The following is a 21,932-nucleotide window of genomic DNA, read 5'->3' on the forward strand; positions in this document are numbered from 1 at the left end:
AAGTCGACTAGATTGCCAGGCAAAAATTGGGATCTTGGGGTGGGATGGGGCGGGGTAAGGGGAGATGGGAAGAGAAAAGTGAGGCAGAGAGGATGGGGAGACCCTGGGGGAATGGGATGGTTGGGATGGAGAAAGGGTGGATAAGGAGCAGGGAAGAAGATATCTTAATTAATGGAGCCATTTTAGGGTTAGCAAGAGACTTCACTCTAGAGGGGTTCCCAGGTATCTATGGAGATATCCCCAGTTAGTTCCTTAGGCAGCTGAGGAGAGGGAGCCTGAAATGGCCCTTTCCTATAGTCATACTGATGAATATCTTGCATGTCACTATAGAAGCTTCATCTGGCGATGGATGGAGATAGAGACAGAATCCCACAGTGGAGCGCTGGACTGAGCTCCCAAGGCCCAAATATGGAGCTGAAGGAGGGAGAACATGAGCAAGGAAGTCAGGACTGCGAGGGGTGCACCCACCCACTGAGATGGTGGGGCTGATCTAATGGGAGCTCACCAAGGCCAGCTCGACTGGAACTGAAAAAGCATGGCATCAAACCAGACTCTCTGAACGTGGCAGACAATGAGGGTTGACTGAGAAGCCAAGGACAATGGCACTGGTTTTGATCCTACTGCATGTACTGGCTTTGAGGGAGCCTAGTCTGTTTAGATGCGCACCTTTCTGGACCTGGATGGAGCGGGGAGGACCTTGGACTTCCCACAGGGCAGAGAACCCTGACTGCTCTTTGGACTAGAGAGGGAAGGGATTGGGGGAGGGGGAGGGAAATGGGAGGTGGCAGAAATTTTTTAATAAAAAATAATAAAAAAACAAAAACCAAACAAACAGAAAAACAAAAGTATATCATATAACAAAGAAATATGATAAACACTAACATAAAATTTACATTAAAATGATATTAGTAACATGTGATTCCATGTAACAGGATTGTTACTTTTGCTTCTGTAGCCTTTCTCCCAAGTACCTATCACCTCCGTAGATTAGTGTGGTCATTGATGACACTAATAGGGCTTGGAGGGTGCAAGAGCGATGGTTTCTAGCACATTCTTACACAATGCTTCTATTTGCCTATGCAGAAGGTTGGAGAGTGAATGTGGATGACTAAATGCTTAATTAAGATGTATTTTCAATTGCAGTTGTTGTAGCAAGGGCTGTAATATGTGAAAAAATGAATACATCTAATATTTTGTAAGCAGCTATTGAGATGGTGATTTTCCTCTTCTGATACCTATTCACAAAGCATTTACTTAAACTAGCAAGTTGAGAATCCTTTAGGAACCTACCTCAAAGTCATGTAACCTCTTTAGCCTCTTAATTTAGTTCACAGAAACTTTGATATCATTTCTCCTTTTGCAAGATATCACACTCATCTATGACAGTTTAAGAGGGCATCTTAATACTTATTGGTGGGTATATTGGTAGATATACTTTAATACTTACTCATAGATATATTAAAGTCAAGAGAGAGGAAATAAATCTGATGAAAATCCTCCCACTTCAGTTAACATGGAACATATTTTTTTTTTTTTTTTTTGGTTTTTCGAGACAGGGTTTCCTTGTAGTTTCTAGAGTCTGTCCTGGAACTAGCTCTTGTAGACCAGGCTGGCCTCGAACTCAGAAATCCGCCTGCCTCTGCCTCCCGAGTGCTGGGATTAAAGGCATGTGCCACCACCGCCCGGCTAACATGGAACATATTAAGATATACCTATTTGAAGATTAAGAATAAATTCATGTATCTGACTCCTCTTCCAAAGAATCAGGTATAGCATTGCCAAATGGGTCTATTAGTAGTGTAGAGTGATACATCACTCACATGGGTTACTCTGAGCCATTTACTCAATGACTCCAAAACAGCTGCTAGTTTTAAGTAGTTATGAATTGAGGGTGATAATGTAATTGGTATAAGATGCTAGGCAGGCTATTTTCAACTTGGTCCAGTATTTCCTGAAGAAGTGACAACTAAGGATTCCATATTAGCTTTTATAAATCTTATAGTCTAAGAAGAACATAAGCTTATGGGATTTTGAAATAAACCTTAGCCATCATTAACAGGTAGCTACTCTTGCTTTAAGACACACAATTGTTGTATTACCAAGCTTTGAAAGAAGCTTTTGGATCATGGATCACCTTGTTTCCATACATTCTGAAATTCTAGGTATGAACTGATGTTTTCTTGCCTACAAAGCCATACAGCTAAGTATGTGGAGAAGTATTCTTTTATCAAATAAAAGTAGTATCTATGTTATTAGGCCCAAACTGATTCTGCAGGCCAAAGTAAAACAATTGGCCCAAATACCCATGGAGCCTACTCCTGCTACACTGCCATATTTCTCCCACCCCACATCTATGGGGAATTCTCTATGATTGGTTGACAAGAGGAAGGAAGGACAAAATAACATTTTACAGATGGTTCCTCACTATGTGTAGGCACTCCTGAAAGTGAATAGATAAAACACTGTATCGGCATTATCCAAAATTCCTGATGGAGAATTATGAAGGAAAATCATTTTGGTGCATGAAACTTCAGGCATTGGACCCGAGTGTGCACTTTGCAAGAGAGGAGAAATGACCCCTTTTCAATTGCACACTGATTCATGGGCTGTAGGTATTATTTAGCTATGCGATGAGTAGAAAATGGCGAGAAGAAACTTTTGGGAAAAGACAAATGGTTAGATTTGTTTCTCTCGTATTGGATTCTTTATGGTTAATGCCTTTAGATGGTATACTTGCTTTAAGAGCAAATTAAGACAAGAAAAAGGAAACCTGTAACAAGAATGTCAATCCTAACAATGGTATAATAATACCAACATTTTCATTTTTATGTAGCTGTGCTCATCTTAATGTATTGAACCCACCTACTCATAGATTATCTGGTATATCAAGAAATAGACAGTTCTCACAGGTCTTATACTGAATAAAAAGGGACATCTTATGACAATACCTTCAATTAGAAAGTTCAAATTATAGGAGACTTGCCTTTTTTCAAACAGAAATGGAGGGGAAGTGGATTGAGGATGAGAACAGTGAGGAGTGTGGGGGAGGGACTGGAAAGAGAAGACAGGAAAAACTGGGATTAGGATGTAAAATAAACAAGCAAATACATTTATTTAATAAGGAAGAAAAGTTCAAATTAGAATTATGGAGTTCTACAATTAACTCAGACTTAAATATTTAAAGTTTACAACAATGAATCGTATTTTAATTTATCACTGAAGAACAATCTGGTGAGTGCACAGTCTATAGAATTTTACAGTTAAATATCACTTGAAAGTGAAATGAGAATTTAGATGTTGAAGATACATCCCTAATGACTCAGCATTAAATTTTTATCAGAATGTCTGATTTCATACTAAAAAGACAAGAAAGGATATGCCAGTTGCAAGGGTAGCTCCAGAATCTCTCTGACCTCCACTGTTCTTAGATGACTGTTATAGACAGTGTACACCCTTAAAAAGTCTGCAGCTCTGCACTCTTAGCTATTATTGAAGCATTTTTCACTGTGAGCTGAAATCTTTCTTTGTAATTTTAGAGTTGACAGTTAAAATACAAGATGACCATAATATATTTGGAGCACAGATATGCCCTAAACTATTGATACTTATCTGAAATTCAGATTCAAGTGGTTATTTTGTTAGCTGCTAAAACTAGCAACCCCATTCTTAAATCCACTGGCTAAACACGATGTTATAGAAGCAGATTGAAAATATCTTCTTTCCTTACTGTAACTATGAACTCTTCCATCTATCCACCCATCGGTCCATCCGCTTATCCATTCATCCATCTATCATCACACATATCTAAAGACAAAAGTTTGTATCAGATTGTATATTTTTAAAAATGAGCATTTCTAATAACAATTCCTGAAAATCAAGGAATCACTAAGCAATCCTATGATGGAATTATCTTCATTTTTTTACAGATGCTTTTAATAGGGGGCCCCTAGTCTCATGGAAGAACTCAGTGGGAAGCATAAGTTAAAGACAGGATTGAGTGCTCTCCTCGGTGGAAACAGTAAAATACATGCTCAAAGCAAAAGCGAGGCATGGAAGTGGCCGTTGGTTTAAATAGGACTAGAAGAAGTGACCGTGACATACAAAATAAAAACAATCCATATCCACCTTCTTTTTCTTGATTAATCAGTCTCATTTCTTTCATTATGTGTCATCATTCTTTTATTTTAAGATTTCTTACTTCTGGTAAGAATTTTTATTTGACAAAAGTTCACTTTTTAAGCTGGATGAAAATAACTAAAAATCCGGGGTGTTCTTAATATCTCTTTGAAAACAGTACTATTAAAGGTAACTTCTGAAAATCTAAATGGGGTTTGTTGTTGTTGTTTTCTCAATTGCTGAGGCCGATCTATACAATGACTGTAACCAACCAGATGGTATCCTTTTTTTTTCTAGGGATGTTATGCTCATGATTTAACTTTGCAACATAAACTCTAATTGGTAGGATGAACGCTTCTCTTTGATGAGAAACATGTAAATTATAGTAGTTTCTAGATGAAACTCTCGAGGTCATTGTGCAGGGGGAGGGTGGAAAAGATACTTAGCAGCATGCTTCCACTGATTTACTGGAATTCTCAAATTTGACACACATCAGCCATCTGGAGTGCAAGAGAATACACTCATAAACTCATTCCTGTTTGCTCTGCTTCTCTTCTGAGTCTCAAAAATCATAAAGAAATGGATGGTGGTGGGTGATACAAAAGGGTGCTGGGGGGAGCAAAGCCAGTATGCAGTGGGAGACAGCTTGAAAATGGCTAAGTGACGGCTGGAAGTTTATGATAACAGTAGTCATATGCTATTTACCTTTTCCTGGTGCACCCTAGGAAGTTAAAAAAAATAGAACCATTGAATCCAGGGAGTCAGAGTAACACCATATTTGACCACAGCTCCTGGCTCCCAAAGATACCATCGTTTCTTTATGGGCCTCATACAAAGCAAGTTTAGTAATGAGCTGTAAAGATTCTATTTGAGTGTTATGAGTGCTCCATCTTAACATACAAGACTCATGGTCTTTAATAATACCAATAATAAAACCTATTATCACAATTCTTATAGCACTCTGTTTCTATGACGATTCTTCAGTATATAATTTGATCTCAGTATCCCATGAACTAATTGGTTTTCATGAGCAAGGGTATAATTTGCTTCTTCTTCAATGTAGTTTTCTAGTTTTAAATTTGTACTTGTGTGGCTCTAGCCTTGAGCTTGTTACTTAGCCACTTTCCACTCTACTTATATATAATAAAGAATTACATCATAAATTTGTGGCCAATTTACCTGCCTTCTGAAGATTACAAAGAGAAATTCTTCAGAGCAAAAAATGGATGTGAAGAAGAAAAGTAATGGAGATAGTAAACAGTATCCTTTGACTCTGTAGAATGGCAACAGCAATGCCTCTTGCAGTGATTGCCACTTCTGCCAAGTGAAACGAGTTACATAACTATCATAACAAACAGGAAGGAGGAATGTTCTTTTATGGGGTATCTGCACTTTCCTGAAAATGTTATCGTCCTTTTTGGGAGTAGATTTTTTATTAGCTATAAATGTTTACAAGAAACCATAAGACTTTCACTTATTACCAAAAAAAGATTCCAAAGGAACACAAAATACTTATTTAAACATAGACAAAGCTAAAGAAGAGATAAATAAGATTGACAACAAATAAGTCATTACCATACGAGTATAGTAGATATAAAACCAAGTATTATTATCTTCAATATGAGTAATCTAACCACTATTGAAAGGCAGATGCTTTCTCAGCCATAATTTAAAAACTAAGAATACTTAATCATATTCATAACTAATATATATATATATATATATATATCTGAAGTAAGACTAAAAGAGTTGGTCAACAACTATCTGATTGTATTTATGAGCCACTCCATGGAATTGAAACCATGCCTGACAATGCTTTTGTTGATAAGAACTTAAAAACAGATAGGTCAGAGACCTAGGGAAAGCCAAACAATATCATTCTGCTAAAAGAATGTAACACAAGTGACTCCTCATGACATTCTGCTATGCTCATACAACAGCGTCTCCCTCAGCCACCATCAGAGAAGTGCCTTCCTGCAGTAGATGGGAACAAGTAAAGAGAGCCTCAACTAGAAAATGTGCAGAGATTGAGATGCCTTGGAAAGCTCAGTATAAAATGGGATGTTGCCATAAAATCTCTGGCTTCATGTCCTAGGGCACTGTGAGAAAGAGGAAGAAGAAAGATTGTAAGAGCCATTGGAAATGGAAGACACCAAGGAAAGAAGGCCTCCTAGACTCACCAGAACTGACACACATGTGAACTCGCAGAGATTGTGGAAACTTGCACAGGGCCTGAGCAGGTCTAAGTCAGGTGGGGTCCCAGTGCTGACCAGGGAAGTGGTAAACACTGCCATTCTTAACACACAGTCTATTTCCAAGTGACAACCACCCTCAAAGTAAAAAAAATGTTTTTTTAAAATGAAGTCTCACTGTGTACACAAATCAAACTTAAAGGCAGGCTTCATGCCCAACAGTTGACGGCCAACACAAGTAGAACTCAATGGCATTTTTAGAGATTTCCTTTCATAATGCCTTGGCAGGGCATTTTGTTTTGTTTTGTTTTTTGTTTAACTTTAGAGATCTTTTGCTTATATATTATGGTTCCTAATTTAGCATTATTTTTATGGGATTTCTGTGTGTGCTAATGTGTATCTCACCATCTGTGTTTGTTTCTTATGTTTTGCTTTGGCTCTTTTCTTGCTTATTTGCTTGTTTTGTGCTATTCTGGTTTGTGTGTGTATGTGTGTGTGTGTGTATGTGTGTGTGTGCATGTGTATATGTGTGTATGCATGCATATATGTGTGTTTGTGAGCACACCTATATATATATATATATATATATATATGTATATATATATATATATATATATATGCTTGCTTTTTGGTTTTCTAGTGGGAGAGAGAAAGAAAGGGTGTGGATTTGATTGGCTGCGGATATGGGAAGAATCTGGAAGAAGTTGAGGGATGGGAAACCGTGATCAGAAGATATTGTGTGAAAAATATACTTTCAATAAAATTTAAAATTATATAAGGAAACTGAACATTCATTTCACTCATCTCAAGAATGAAAACAGCAACAACAAAGCCCCAAACCTAAATGGATTGAGAAACTAATACCTTGCTAACACTGATTAGTCACTGTTCATAACTGTGTGATATGATGCAGTTATTTTTAGAACTACTTTGGCTGTGCTACATGTAAGATAGATATGAGCACCTGAATATGAGCACAAATACGATTCATAGATTACTACCCTAGGTATATTTGCAACAAGTTTTTATGTAATCTTATTCTCAAGAATAAATAGTTGGTCGAACTATATTTCTATGACTTGTACAAATTTTGTAGTCACTTTACAAAAAAAATTATACTTAAAATTCACATATATTTGCCCAGAATATAATTAAATGCTAAAGAAGAAAATATAGATGAAAGTAAGGATTTCTTTTTTTTTTTTTTTTTTGGTTTTTCGAGACAGGGTTTCTCTGTGGCTTTGGAGCCTGTCCTGGAACTAGCTCTTGTAGACCAGGCTGGTCTCGAACTCACAGAGATCCGCCTGCCTCTGCCTCCCGAGTGCTGGGATTAAAGGCGTGCGCCACCACCGCCCGGCTAGGATTTCTTAAATATAATGCTTGGTGAAGTTGTGAAAATCCCAGAGAGAAAAATGGTCATCTAGTGACGCTATTATTAGGAGATGAGAATGACAGTCACCAGTAGAGTAGGTAGGTCATGAAACACATGGGTTAGGGCTGGAGAGATGACTTAGCAGCAAAGAGCACTGGTTGCTCTTCCCAAAGTCCTGACTTCAATTCCCAGCAACCACATGGTGGCTCACACCATCTATAATATGATATGATACCCTCTTCTCAGGTGTAGGTATATATGGAAAGCGCTCATACATAAAATATAAATAAACATTAAAATTATAAATTATTTTAAAAAGATATGAGTTCACTCCCAAGAATTGTTAAAAATGAAAAGAAAATGTATTATAAAGATAGAAATCATCTTGTTGAGGTCAAGAAGTAAAATGAAGTGTTCAGATTTCACTACAAAGGCATATAAAAATGGAAGAAGTCAAATTTATTTGTTTATGGATTTATTGATTTATCTCTAGGTATAGTATCAAGAAGTCTGTAAAGCAAATTGGGTATTTTGAAAAAAATCCTTGTATTAGAAAGTATGTTCATAAGTATAGGAAAAGCAAGGTGAAGAGAAAAAGAGAGTGGGTTCTCGTGTCCATCATAGCCTGGTCCTGGGACTGTGACTGGGGTGACGAGACAGTGAAGCAAGGACAGACTTGGACATATGCACAGAAAAGGTGGGATCAGATGGGTTCTGTTTGCTCTGGTAGAGGGTACCAAACACACAACAGTCTGGAAACTCAGCCTCTTTATCAGAAGCAGCACAACGGGCGAGAGGAGTTAGCTGGTATCTTGTGGGGGAGCAGTCTCAGGTGGCAGTTATCCTGGAGCAGGGGGCTGAGGTTGCTAATTTTTATATCATGCCATGGCATCATGGCACTAGCCAGGGAAGACTTTGCCAATTCCCATGGATCTGAGGCCTTGGTCCTTGACAATAACAAACATTCACTCAAAGCTCCCTTCACTTCTTCTGTGTTCACTAATGGCTTCATCAGCTCCCCACACAGATGTTTTGGGAACATAATCTGATAATATTTTACAATTCTAGCCAAGATTGCAGAGCTTCTTATTTTTGTTCTTTCCTCAAAATATATCACAGTTAGAAGGACGGACTGTGAGTTTAAGATGGAGGATAAAATGTAGGGCAACTTAAAATTTTATATTAAATTTGAAATATCTAATGAAGTAAGTTATTTTGTAATGATGGAAATCTGGTTGAAGTTGCATGTATATTGGGTGAATTCTAATTTATCTTAATAATAAAAACCAGATATAAGGGGTTATGTTGAAAGATCAGAGTAGAGCAGCCAGTCAGTAGTTCTTACCTCTATTGAATCCTTTGACTGAATGTGAGATCCTGTCTCTAGGAATCGTCAGAATGAACGCCTTGAGCCCCTGTCTTCTCCTGCCTTATATTCCCCTCTCCACCCAGTCCTATCTCTTCGTATCTCCACCTCCCTAGTGTTGGGAATAAAGCATGTGACTGCCAAGTACTGGGATTAAAGGTGTCAGCTACCACCACATGGATCTGTTTCTTTTAGACTGGATCAATCTCGTGTAGCCCAACCTGGCCTGGGACTCACAGATATCCAACTGCCTCTGCCTCCCAAGGGCTGAGATTAAAGTTGTATGCCATCACTGCCTGGGACTCTATGGCTAACTAGTAGCTAGCTCTCCACTCTGACCTTCAGGCAAGCTTTATTTGTTGGATTACAGACAAAATATCACCACGCATGTACATTTGAAATCTACTAACAAAGTCAGGAAGAGAAAGGAGAAATTTGGGAAGGTTAAGGTTTCTTTATTATTAGAAACTTGCCAAACTGCCTACTAGTTTTTGATCTTCTGCTCCTTGCCTAGTCTACAGAAGGGAGGAGGAAAGATTACATAGTACCTAGAATCATAGAGATCCGTGCCGAGCTTGAGCCAGGTGTTGATGCTATAGAGAGCACTGCAGTGTGTACACAGAAGACATGCGTGACAAAATCACCACTGAAGCCCTCCAGGGCAGAATTTCAAGTCAGAACTGAAGATTATTCATATAACGTCATGTTGTCCATCACACAAATAGATGTAACTTTATTTGTAAAAGCAATAACAAGAAAAATTGATAAGAAAAGAGAAAGAGAACAAGAAGGGAGCTAAGACAGAGTGCAGGAGCTTCTGGAATTGGCCTTCCAGAGAGAGGGAGCAAGAAATGAAATAGACCCTTGTGCAGTGGGGAGACGGGCAACTCTCATGTGTTCTAGTACGTGACGATTTCAGGAAAGTCAAGACAGTGAAGGAACAATGAAGTAGAATGATACTCTGAATACAAGAATAGGGTAGTGAATTTTCAAAATTATGCATGATTTCAGAAAGATTTGAGATCTGATTTGGAAACAGTAAGTTTCAGAGATACGGGTATTGACAATAATGAAGCAATAACAGGTACATTATTTAGACTGAAATCTTTCAGCAACATTTGTAGAGCGTTAGTATACAAACTGAAAATGGACTTTCCTGTGGGAACCAGTATTTACCATTCTGGCAGTGATACCTTAAAGGAAGTTGTAGCTACAGCTCTGTGAGATAATTGAGAAGCCGTATTCTCTCAGCAGATATTCCTCAGATTTGAAGGGCCCACGAGAGTAACAAGTTTAGGAAGCTGGGAAAACTCCTTTGGGAGAAATCAAAATAAAGCAATGGTTTCACTGAGTCTTAAAATCGCTGAAGGAAAATCAGCACTAAGAAATGATGGGGTTTGTGTTTTCTCTTTTTACTTAAAAGAAATTACTGTTTCTTTTCCATATCAACCCCAGTTCCCTTTCCCTCTCCTTCTTCTACGCCCCTCCCATTTCACCTCTTCCCATCCCCCATTCACTCTTCAGAGGGGGTAAGACTTTCTCCTTGGAGAGTCAACAACTTCTGGCATACCAGCTTGAGGCAGGACCCCTTATCCTTATCCCCTTATCAAGGCTGAGCAAGGTTTTTCACTATAGGGAATGGGCTTCAAAATGCCAGTTCATGAACTTGGAATAGGTCCCGGTGCCACTGCCCATAGCCGCTAACAGATTCAGCCACATAACTGTCATGCATATTCAGAGCATCTAGTTTGGTCCCATGCAGATCCCCAGCTGTCAGTTCAGAGTCCATAAACTCCCACTAGCTCAGGTCAGCTGTCTCTGTGGTTTTCCCCATCATGTTCTTGACCCCCTTTGTTCATATGATCCTCCCTCTCTTCAAGTGAACTCCAGGAGCTCAGCCCAGTGCTTGATTGTGGGTCACTGCATCTGCTTCCAGGCAGTAGAACCCTCTCCTGCCAACCATCCTCCATGGCACCACCAACCATTGGCCATGCCAGTACTGGAGGGCCATCGACCATTGGAGCCATAAGGTTTTGAGTTTTCTTACAATAGATTTCTTCATCAAAGTCTCTGTTATGGCTTCATTTAAGGAGAGACTGGTAGCCACTTCATGAAGATGTTGTCTATCCTTCACCAAGACACAGATTTCTGTATTGTTAAAATGTGGTGATTATTTTTTTCTCTGTACTTTATGTTTATTTGAGTGTTCTCTCTTGCTGTAGTGCAAAGAACAATGGGGACTTCAAATTAACTTATGGGTTGTAAGATTCAGTTCTTTTAAAGCCACTCAATGATGTCTAAGCCTCATGGTTTCTGGTAATAATTGAGGATCATAAACATTCAAGAACAAATGAAATTACCGGTGTGGTAAGGAACCATCTCAGATAGGTAAGTTTGAAACATTCTTCACAGTGTCAGCTCCAAGCTTTAGATAGCTACAGCCAATTTCCATTCTTATTGTAAATAGTCATCTATTTCTTCCTTTGGAAGAAACTGGTATCCTCCAACAAGAGTTTTATGCTTGTGAGTGACTAAATGGGCCAGGGTCAATTCAGAGTTCCTCATTACCACTGAAACAGAAAATTTTTGATCTAAAATTTTTAGGCAGATTTTAATACTAATATATGTGAATGCAGCATATCTGAGAAACAAGTTAATAGCGTCCCTACACAAATCATTAAAATTTGATTTTACAAAGTAATTTAAAAATCACTTTGAATATATCAACTAGATATCTTGATGTAAATTTTTCTATACTTTTTATATTATGGAAAATGTTTTGTTTCAGGAGCAAAACATAAAACAAAACATCTCTCCCAATATCAAACAGAAAACAAACAAACAAAACAACAAACAATAAAACAAAATAAAGAAACCTAACCTAGAGACTTAAAGTAAAATAATCTCAACTATTGATAATAATGTCAAATTTAAAGCCATCATTTGTTGATGCAAAAAAATGCTATGTTCTCTTGGTTGTATTAATGGTGTTTTCCATGAGACCTTAAGTTTTATATGATTGATAGAATCCTTCAGAATTACATAAGAGAAATTAGTCCCAACTGATGAGTGAACTATCAGCAGGCAGTCTCTAGGGATCGTCCAATCATGGAACTGTTTCATTCAAGGTCAAATCTTTCTCTCTTAGACTAACCTGCTTCCAAGACTAAATTCAAGATAGGCCATTTGAGCTTCACGTTGACCACTCTGACAGGCAGTTTTAGTTTATGAGTTCCCTGTGGAGTTGCCTGGCATGCAATACAACACATCTCTTCCTCTGATCAACACGTTTCTCTCCATCTCTTCCACAGTTGTGAATTCCAAGGGGATTCTTTAATAAACACCCTTGCCACTAAATGTCATCTCAGAATCTGTGTCCTGCCAGGTTTTGAGTATCGATGCTTTCATTGTTGCTATTTTACTGTTGGTCCTTTCATTTTTATTTTTTAAATGAATATACAGTAAAAGAAAAAATTTAGGAAAGGGCCTGTAGAAAGTGGGAAAAAAATCTTGCTAACTACAGCCTTGACAGTGTACCAATCTCTAGAATGCACAAATAACTAAAATATATATGCAGAACACACAAAGCCCAATTACCAAATGCATTAATGAAATGGGTGTTTCTCAGAAGATGGTGTATAATTGTCTAATAAACACATGAAAAATAATCAACATCCTTATTCATCAGAGAAATTCAAATCAAATCTATTTTGAGATTTTGTTGGTCAGAATGGCTATCAAGAAAATAGAAACTGATGCTAGTCAGAAATTGGAGGAAAAGTGAACTCTTACATACTGCTGGGATTAATCTGCCTCCCAAACCTAAAAACAGAATTAGATCCAGCTATACCAATTCTTGGTATATATCCAAAGAACTTATATTCAGCACACCACATATTCAAGTTCATTGTGGCACTGTTCAAAATATCTATTTTATGGAATTAATCCAGGTTTGTATAAAGGGATGGATATAAAGAACATATGGCATATATTCTCAATGGATTTTCATTTAGAAACAAAGAAAATTAATTATATCTTCTGCAAAAGTGATGTAAACAGTAATCATATCGAATGAAATAAGTCAGACTAAGAAATCTCAATATCACATATTTTATCTCATTTGTAAATTCTGGATTAGGTGTAAATGTTGTACACATGAAAGCAGAAATTAAAGTGTCTGCAGGAAGGAGCAAGTAGGGGAGACAGAGAGAGAGAGAGAGAGCAAAGAAAGGGAGAGTACGTGAGGTAAACATGGTCAAAATTTAAGATATACTTGAAGGAAAATGTTAAATGAAACCCATCACAATGTATAATTAACAGAAGTCAACATTTTATTTTTATGTGTATAGTGTCCTTTAGACTTCAGATATATAGACTAGTCTAGGTTTCCTGAAATTAAACACACTTTGGCACCAAGCAGCATAGGACCATTCATAAAAACAATTTGGTTATAAGTAACAAATATAGGACTGGCGATGAATCAGTAGTTAAGAACACTTGTGGCAGAGTCCAGTTTCTACATGTAAACTGACAACCATATATAATTCCAGTTCCCAGAAATCTCATGCCCTCCTCTTGCCTCCAAAGACCAGTTACTTACATGGAACATAGATATACATGCAGACAAAACACCCATACACATTAAAATAATAAATAAAAGTAAATATTAATGTTTATTTTAGAATTTTATTATAGCTTTACCAATGGATTATACACAGTCTTCTATTTATATTACCCTCTGAGCATAAAAGATAATAAAATATTAACATGTTAATTGCAAATCTATGGAAGTATTTACAACATTTGGGATTTGTAAGTCTTATTGATAAAAAATATTGGGCTTTTGTATAGGTACATTCCTGTTTTTGTGACAAAAGAAAAACTTTAAAGCTGTCCCAAACAGAAAAATAATGGCTATCAAAAGTATGTTTTGTTTTAGTGTGAGTTTATCGTTACTGTATTTGTTTATTGTAAAGGTGTACATTTAGTGTTCAGTGCAGTTTTCAATAAAACGTAATTAAAATTTCAAAAAAAATATTGGGGATAAAGTTAAACAATCTATACTTTTAAAGACACATGTTGACTGCAATGAAACCACCACCCATTCTACTTGTTAGTTGTTCCATTTCTTCTTTTTTGGAAGACAAGGCTCTGCTCCGTAGTCCAGGCTGATCTTGTATATGCAATAGTTTCCCTCCCTCAGTCTCCTGTCAGCATAACAAGAGATCGGTGTTCCCTTCAGACTTCACACTGAAGTAGAAAAACAGGGTGATAGGCAAGAATGTGAGAAGGGAAAAGGGAAAAGACTATATTGACATTTATCTGAATATAATTCTTTATGAAGTCCTGAGTTCTGGAACTATGGTTGTGTGCACATACTTAGCTTATAAGGAGAATAAATATGAAATCGAATTGAATATGAGCCTAAAATCATTCCAGATTAATGACATCACCATATTAGATGAAGGGCAAATACTAATAAGATCAAATACCTTTTGAATATTGTACCTTGAATATAAACTTTCAGGCCAACAATGCTCAGTTAATAAATTTAATAGTTTAACAAGCTTGAAAGTGCTCTCTATGTGTTTCATATTAAGCAGATTAGTAAAAATATGTGGACAACCTGATGCAGAGGTTTATTGTTTTATTAAAGATAGATTTATAACTATGGAATGAGGAGAGTAGTAGAAGTGGTGGATAGAGATGAGTGAGAGATCAGAGAGGTGCCAGGGAAACAATAATCACAATACATTTTATACATGTATGAAATTGTCAAAGAATAAAATTGACTATTAAAACAAAAAAAGCAAAGAACATACTGACAAGATAATGACATCTGAACCCCAAATAAAGAAAGTCTGAAGTTTAATTTTCAAGTTCAATTTGTGTAAAAATTTTCAAATAAATTTCCGTCTTCAATATACCTCTTAGTGAAATGGTGAATCTTCTTAATGATTTATTATGTAATTAATTTTACTGAAAACATTGTTGGATTTGTTGTAATTTATATGTATTAATCTATTTGATATTTATATTATTAATGCATAAATATGCTATTTTCATTATTCTAGATATAGTTTTTAATTAACAAAATGTCTTCAGTATGCAATGTATGTACAGAATTTTTTAAACCTTTGTTAAGGCAGCTATAAAAGGAGCCATTGGCTTGAGGCTGTACCATAATCCACAACATTTATGACAGTTAAGGTAACATTTTTGTTGTACATCCAAAAAAGCTGACAGAATAATTTAAAGAAGGAAAGATTTTCTTGGTTTCCTTGTTTTCTTGAATGTTGTTCATCATAGTAGGGCATCCAAGGCTGGTAGAAAAGTTCACATCACATAGACATAGGAACCTCCCTATGAAAACATAATATTCCTTTGCACATGTATATAAGTAAGAGGATTTACTCGATTGTGCAATTTCAGATTTCTGTCATCTTTGAAAATTATCATACATAACATTTATGGGAATACAACTTGAATAAAATCTTAGTGAAATCTGTAATATACATATACTGTGTGAGATATTCTTCAAGTGTGTGATATATTGCAATATTATCATGTCTATTGAAAGATTAAGAAACACTCACAAACAATTATTCATTTAATTTGGACAGAAAAGAAAATCCTTAAATTTGTTAGTTTCTAGTTTTAGTCCTGACTTTGGGATAAACATACCACAGACTTCTTAACCACTTATGTTAAAACATTGCAAACTATTCTGAAGAAGTATAATAAGAAAAACTGGCTTAATTGTTGATATACCTATTTTAGTTGAGATTATTATTAAAGAAAAATTGATTTCATTTTTATAATAAAGACATAGCTACTTCACCAGTAGGATAAGCATCCCGTCCTCACATTTCTGTAAAAGAAGTTTCTGTTCTGCCTGGTCCTGCAGTGATTCAGTCCCAAAGAAACTCAGACCCAGAAAGACAAACATAATATGTGCTCACTCATAAGTGGCTTTTAGACATAAAGCAAAGAATAACCAGCCTACAGTTCACAACCCCACAAAACCTAGACATCAAAAAAGACCCAAGAGAGACATACGTGGGTCTGCCTAGGAAGGAGAAAAAGACAAGATCCGCTATGTAAATTGGGAGGATGGAGTGAGGAATGGCAGTGGAAGACACACACAGGGGCTTATAACAATTATAAACTGGCCTATTAGCTCAGGCTTATTATTAACTAGCTCTTACAACTTTAATTAATCCTTATGTACAAGAAGTACATCCATGTCTTTGATTTCTTCTTTTTGCTACATTCTGTTAATTAAAAGGTGATATTTAATTCACTGTATCTTTGATAAATACTTGAGTATTTTGTTGACATCTATTGACAAAAGGTATTGCTAGTAATGCAGAATTCAGTTCACACTTGGGTACTGAATAATTATCAAAGGGAGTTTTTAAAGCTTCATAAACATATACTTTCATTAGAAGTGGATGGTAATTTCAAACCTTTGACAACAAATTCAGACGACATTTTAAATACAACTTTTCTTTGGAATTCATGATATAAAGTCATACATAGTTTCAGTTTTTATTTTGTTTCAAACTATTTCCATGTTTCTAATTCATAGTTTGAACGTATCCATGCAACTCTTAGCTGTTTTTTAAAAATATTGCACTTTTTCCTTTATGACGTACATATTACTTACAAATACAACATGATTCCTTTGTTAAGCCTACACAGAGTTAATTTCTACCCTCCATCTCCTGTTCATGCTCCTTAGCATTTCATTTTGTCTTTTGAGTCATGTTCTCATTCAACAGCCCAAGCTGGCCTCAGTCAGACTCATAATGATTCTCCTTCCTTGGACTCTCCACTGCTAGGATTGGAGATGAACCACCATTCCTGGTCCTATTTTGCCTTGCACTCCATGGCCTGAGTTTCATTCTTCTGTTTGCTATAATGAGCAGCAGCCTTTAATTTTAGTGAAAAAAAGTCTATGGGTGTGTCTTTTTAATTTGTTTCTTTCTTTTTATATACTAAGAACTTTTTGTATATCACAAACAAAATTGCAACCTGCTAGAGGCTTTATATATTTTTACTCTTTCACATTTATTTCTGTAATCCACTTGGAATTATTTTTTTGGTGTGTAACCTAATAAGAAGGTTGAGGTTCATTATTTTTAACATAGGTAGAAGCTGTTTTAATTTTTATTCTACTACATTATCCAGGTTTCAAATTAATTTCAATAGGAGAAAAAGTCTAATAACAGCCATAGTATGATAGGCTTAAATAAAACTTTCCATATAACTTGTTTATTTTACTTCAATAATAACATTGATAATGGTGAATCTATCAGCATAAAAGCAAATGATTTGTCAATGTGGCTATGTATACTTTAATACATTGCTATCAATTTTATAAGTCTCAAAGATACTTCTTTATTAAATTTGTAACTTACTGACAAAAATCTGTTTTTTTCCAAAGGTAAATGCTTATATATTCATAAACAACACTTAAGATGACTTATTGTCTTGTTAACACGATTATGTTAATATTATTTTGAATTCTTCATTGAAGTTGAATTTTAAAAGGAAAGTATATTCTTCCTTATATTTTCTATAAAAATCTGTCCAATAAACTTTCTAAATAATTTGTCAATTTCTTTTTTATATTTATTGTTTTCAATACATTTCCTCCCCTCTCCTCTTCCACTGCCACTACCCCCTCTCCCATGATCCCAATTTACTCAGCAGATCTTGTCTTTTCCCCGTTCCTAGGCAAATCCATGTATGTCTCACTTAGGGTCTTTGTTGTTGTCTAGGTTCTCTGGGGTTGTGAACCATAAGCTGGTTATTCTTTGCTTTATATCTAAAAGCCACTCATGAGTGAGCACATATTATGTTTGTCTTTCTGGGTCTGAGTTTCCTCACTCAGTATGGCTTTTTCTAGTTCTGTCCATTTCCCTTTAAATTTCAAGATGTCATTATTATTATTATTATTATTATTATTATTATTAATTAGCACTGAGTACTATTCAATTATGTAAATATACCACATTTTCTTATCCAATCTTCAGTTGGGGGGCATCTAGGTTGTTTCCAGGTTCTGGCTATTGCAAATAATGCTGCTATTTGGTTGAGCAAATGTCCTCGTGGTATGATTGAGCTTCCTTTGTGTATATGCCTTAAAGTGGTATTTCTGGGTCTTCAGGTAAACTGATTAATAATTTTTTGGGAAATCACCATACTTATTTCCAAAGCAGTTATACCAGTTTGCTCTCCAACCAGCAAGTCAATTTCTTTTTTAAAGGAAAGTCAATATTATTTTTTATTGTAAGAAATTTGTTATATTATACACCAACAAGCAACACAATTCTATCAAATTTAATGTCATGCTTATAGTTACCTCTTGAAATATTGTGACAGATTCTTATAAATTATATTAAGTTGACAAATGTCCTACAATTTTAGAAATCACTACAAACTATATTCTGTGCTACAATTTAATTTTTGAATTTTGTAAGAAAATAAACCTGGACAGAAATGTGTGTGTGTGTGTGTGTGTGTGTGTTTGTGTGTACATTGATTTTAATTGTTCTATATTATTTACCCGAATCAGAATTATATCTTTTGGAAAGAAGTATAATTTACTTATTTAGCATATGAAATATATATATACATATACATATATATATGCATCTATATTAGCACCTCAATCAGTGAACTATCTATCATGATAATGAGCTCTTTTATTAATGTTCCTAGTTTATTTTTGGATAACAATAGTTATTAAGATTTGAACTTGGTTTAAATGAAGCAACATTATATGTGCTTTATAATGAAAGAAACTCATTACCTGCAATGCATTTATATGACCTAGGTGGCCACTGAAATGATACTTAAGTCTTTTGTTGCTGAATCTGTAATTGGCTGATGGTCTCCACAGCTGCCACTCTCCCATCACTGTATCCTTGCTGAAGACAAACTTTCTGTGAGCCGCTCTCATTCAGTGTTTGAGCACAGCAGGAACACTAATGCATTTGCTAAAAGATAGCTTTCAGAAAAGGGCAAAAGCATGACTCCCATGCAAATATAAAATAGACATGTGTTAAAGATTTCATTTAACTTAAAATGAAAGAACCCATTTAAACGTGAGTTTTAAGAATGTCCACATTTTTATGTTTTGCTGAAAAAAGGATCCATTTTCATTACAACTAACAGTATTTGTCTATGGGTTCTAAGGTGAGAATTAGTTTGCATTAATGTTAGTAAGTTACGATGTTGGGATGGTAAAACGTTTTTGATGGAGGCAGGACAAATAACTGAAGTTAGGTGAGTAATAGAGTGCACATTTTCCTATTGAGGAACAACATATTCCCTATGCTTCCTGCTCCATATTGATAAAAAATAATCTAAGGAAAAATTGAAATATGGTTGGTTTCAGTAATTAGGCCTGATCAGTTATATATGTGAAAAAGTACTAAATTTTAAGCCAGGTTCCCAGAAAGTTGCTTTAAAAATTACCTATGAGTGGTGGTGCACCCCTTTAATCTCACACTAGGGAGGCAGAGGCAGCCGGATCTCTGTGAGGTTGAGGCCAGTCTAGCCTACAAGAAGAGGTAGTTACAAGACAGGCTCCAAGGCTACAGAGAAACACTGTCTCAAAAATCCAAACCAGAACCAACCAACCAAAACAAAACAAAACAAATCAAAAAATACCTGATTTGCTTTCCTGGGACTAAAGAACTGAGCTCAAGAAATGTTATCCATGAATCGTACTAATACCCATTTTTGTCGGGACTGTGGAATGGAACAGCCACTATGCAAACTGTATGGGGAGTCCTGAAAAGCAAAAGTATCACCAGAACTGATTATACTTATGGGTATATAGCAAAACTATTTGAAACCCATACCTTGTTGATCCATGTTCATTGAATATACATTTATAAGATATAGGAACAACTCAAGTGCCTGCTGATAGATGAATGGAAAAAGAATGTGCAGTATGGACATGCTGCTAAAAATTATTCATCCTTTAAAATGAAGGAAAAGTGATGGACCTACTATGTGTGTGCTAAGTAAATATGCTGGTCAAGACAACAAATATTCCTTGATTTCATCTAGATTAGGTATTTTAAATGATTGAACTCATAGAAGAAATGGAATCATGTATCCCAAGTGCCAAGGAACCATGTACATAATATATCTATATCTACATCTGCATCTATATCTGTATCTAGATCTATCTATATTTCAGTAGGTATAAAGATTCATTATGTAATGTAAATAATTTCTAGTGATACACTGCATAACTCAGTATCTAATAATAGAGATTGTTCAGCTGAAATACATGTTTAGCTAGACTGAATGTATATATATATATATATATATATATATATATATATATATATATATATGTGTGTGTGTGTGTGTGTGTGTGTGTGTGTGTGTGTGTGTGTGTGTGTGTGTTTGCATGTTCAATTTTTAGTAGGGACAGAGAAGTATGACCATGAAATTGAACACACTATGAAATAGTAAGAGCACAAGATTTTGTAAAAGTTTTAAATGTTGAAATATTCCCAGTCACCTTAGTTGTATAATTTTTTTTGTAACATTGATCATAATTGAGTAGTGACATTTTGAACTTTGCATGTGGAATATTATAGGCCAGGTATTATTCAAATTATAGATTAAGTTATGGTTACTTCCTAAAACTACTGTGTTATAAAGTTCCTTTAATCTTTTTGAAGTTGTTCACAGTGTCAGGTGTTTCCTTCAGATAAGTACCCAGAGGACTAAAACTAACAGGATTTTGTATCATTCTTAAGATTCTGTGCTGCTGCTGCCTCAAGGCAATGCCTAACTATTCTGCATATGTGAGGATAAAATGAAGAGTTAGTGTCTTTGAGAAATAAGTTTGACAATAGTAGAGAAATCCTTTTTTTTTTGTTTTTTGTTTTTTTTGTTTTGTTTTGTTTTTTGAGACAGGGTTTCCCTGTAGTTTCTAGAGCCTGTCCTGGCTCTAGTAGCTCTTGTAGACCAGGCTGGCCTCGAACTCAGAGATCCTCCTGCCTCTGCCTCCCGAGTGCTGGGATTAAAGGCATGTGCCACCACCGCCCGGCTTCCTTTTTATAGTTCTACAGTGTATAGATGGTAATTATGTAGTCTTCTTGCCTTTGACAGATTTGGCTCAATCAGAGCCTTAAGACTATTGACCTATTAACTACTCACTTCAACATACAGTAGAAAATATAGCTGAGAGACTCGTGTTGTCTTCCCATAAAACTAATTAGCTGTTCAGTCACTTTAGAACTTTAGAAGTTAACATTTTAAAACCTCATGTTAATTTCTGTAAGTCAATAAGGGGGAAAATCTCATGGGGTCCCAACCTAGACAAGGACTACAGGCAACTACTGACTGCTGAGAGAAGAGAATTAGCATCTCCTAGGGATGAGTTCCTAATTGGTTATTTAATAAAAAATGGTCAGTCCTGAAACCACACACACACAAACACACACACACACATACATGCAAATGACTCAGCAGGTTATAATTATATATTTTGCATACATATATGTATGTATATAAATGTGCATGTTACAACAATAAGCAATTATTTAAATTTTGCATTAAAATATATAATAGAAATTATTTTCAAGGTTATAATGAAAAAAATATTTGGCCTTAACTTGTAATATCCAAATAACGTTACTATAGAAACCAGCTCCGCAGGGGTTAAAAGTTCAACTTTCCCTGTGTTCTTCATTTTCTGGCTACTTGAATAACTGTGGTTTGCTATGGTCTGCTACATTAGGAAAGCCTATGTTAAAGAATTCATTGAATAATGTATTGTGTCTCCAAAAATACATATTGGGCCTAGGCCTGGGTTTTCACAGTTATGAGATGGGCTATCAGAACTAAC

Source organism: Arvicola amphibius, chromosome 2 (assembly GCF_903992535.2).
Source record: "Arvicola amphibius chromosome 2, mArvAmp1.2, whole genome shotgun sequence".
In the NCBI taxonomy this organism is placed as follows: Eukaryota; Metazoa; Chordata; class Mammalia; order Rodentia; family Cricetidae; genus Arvicola; species Arvicola amphibius.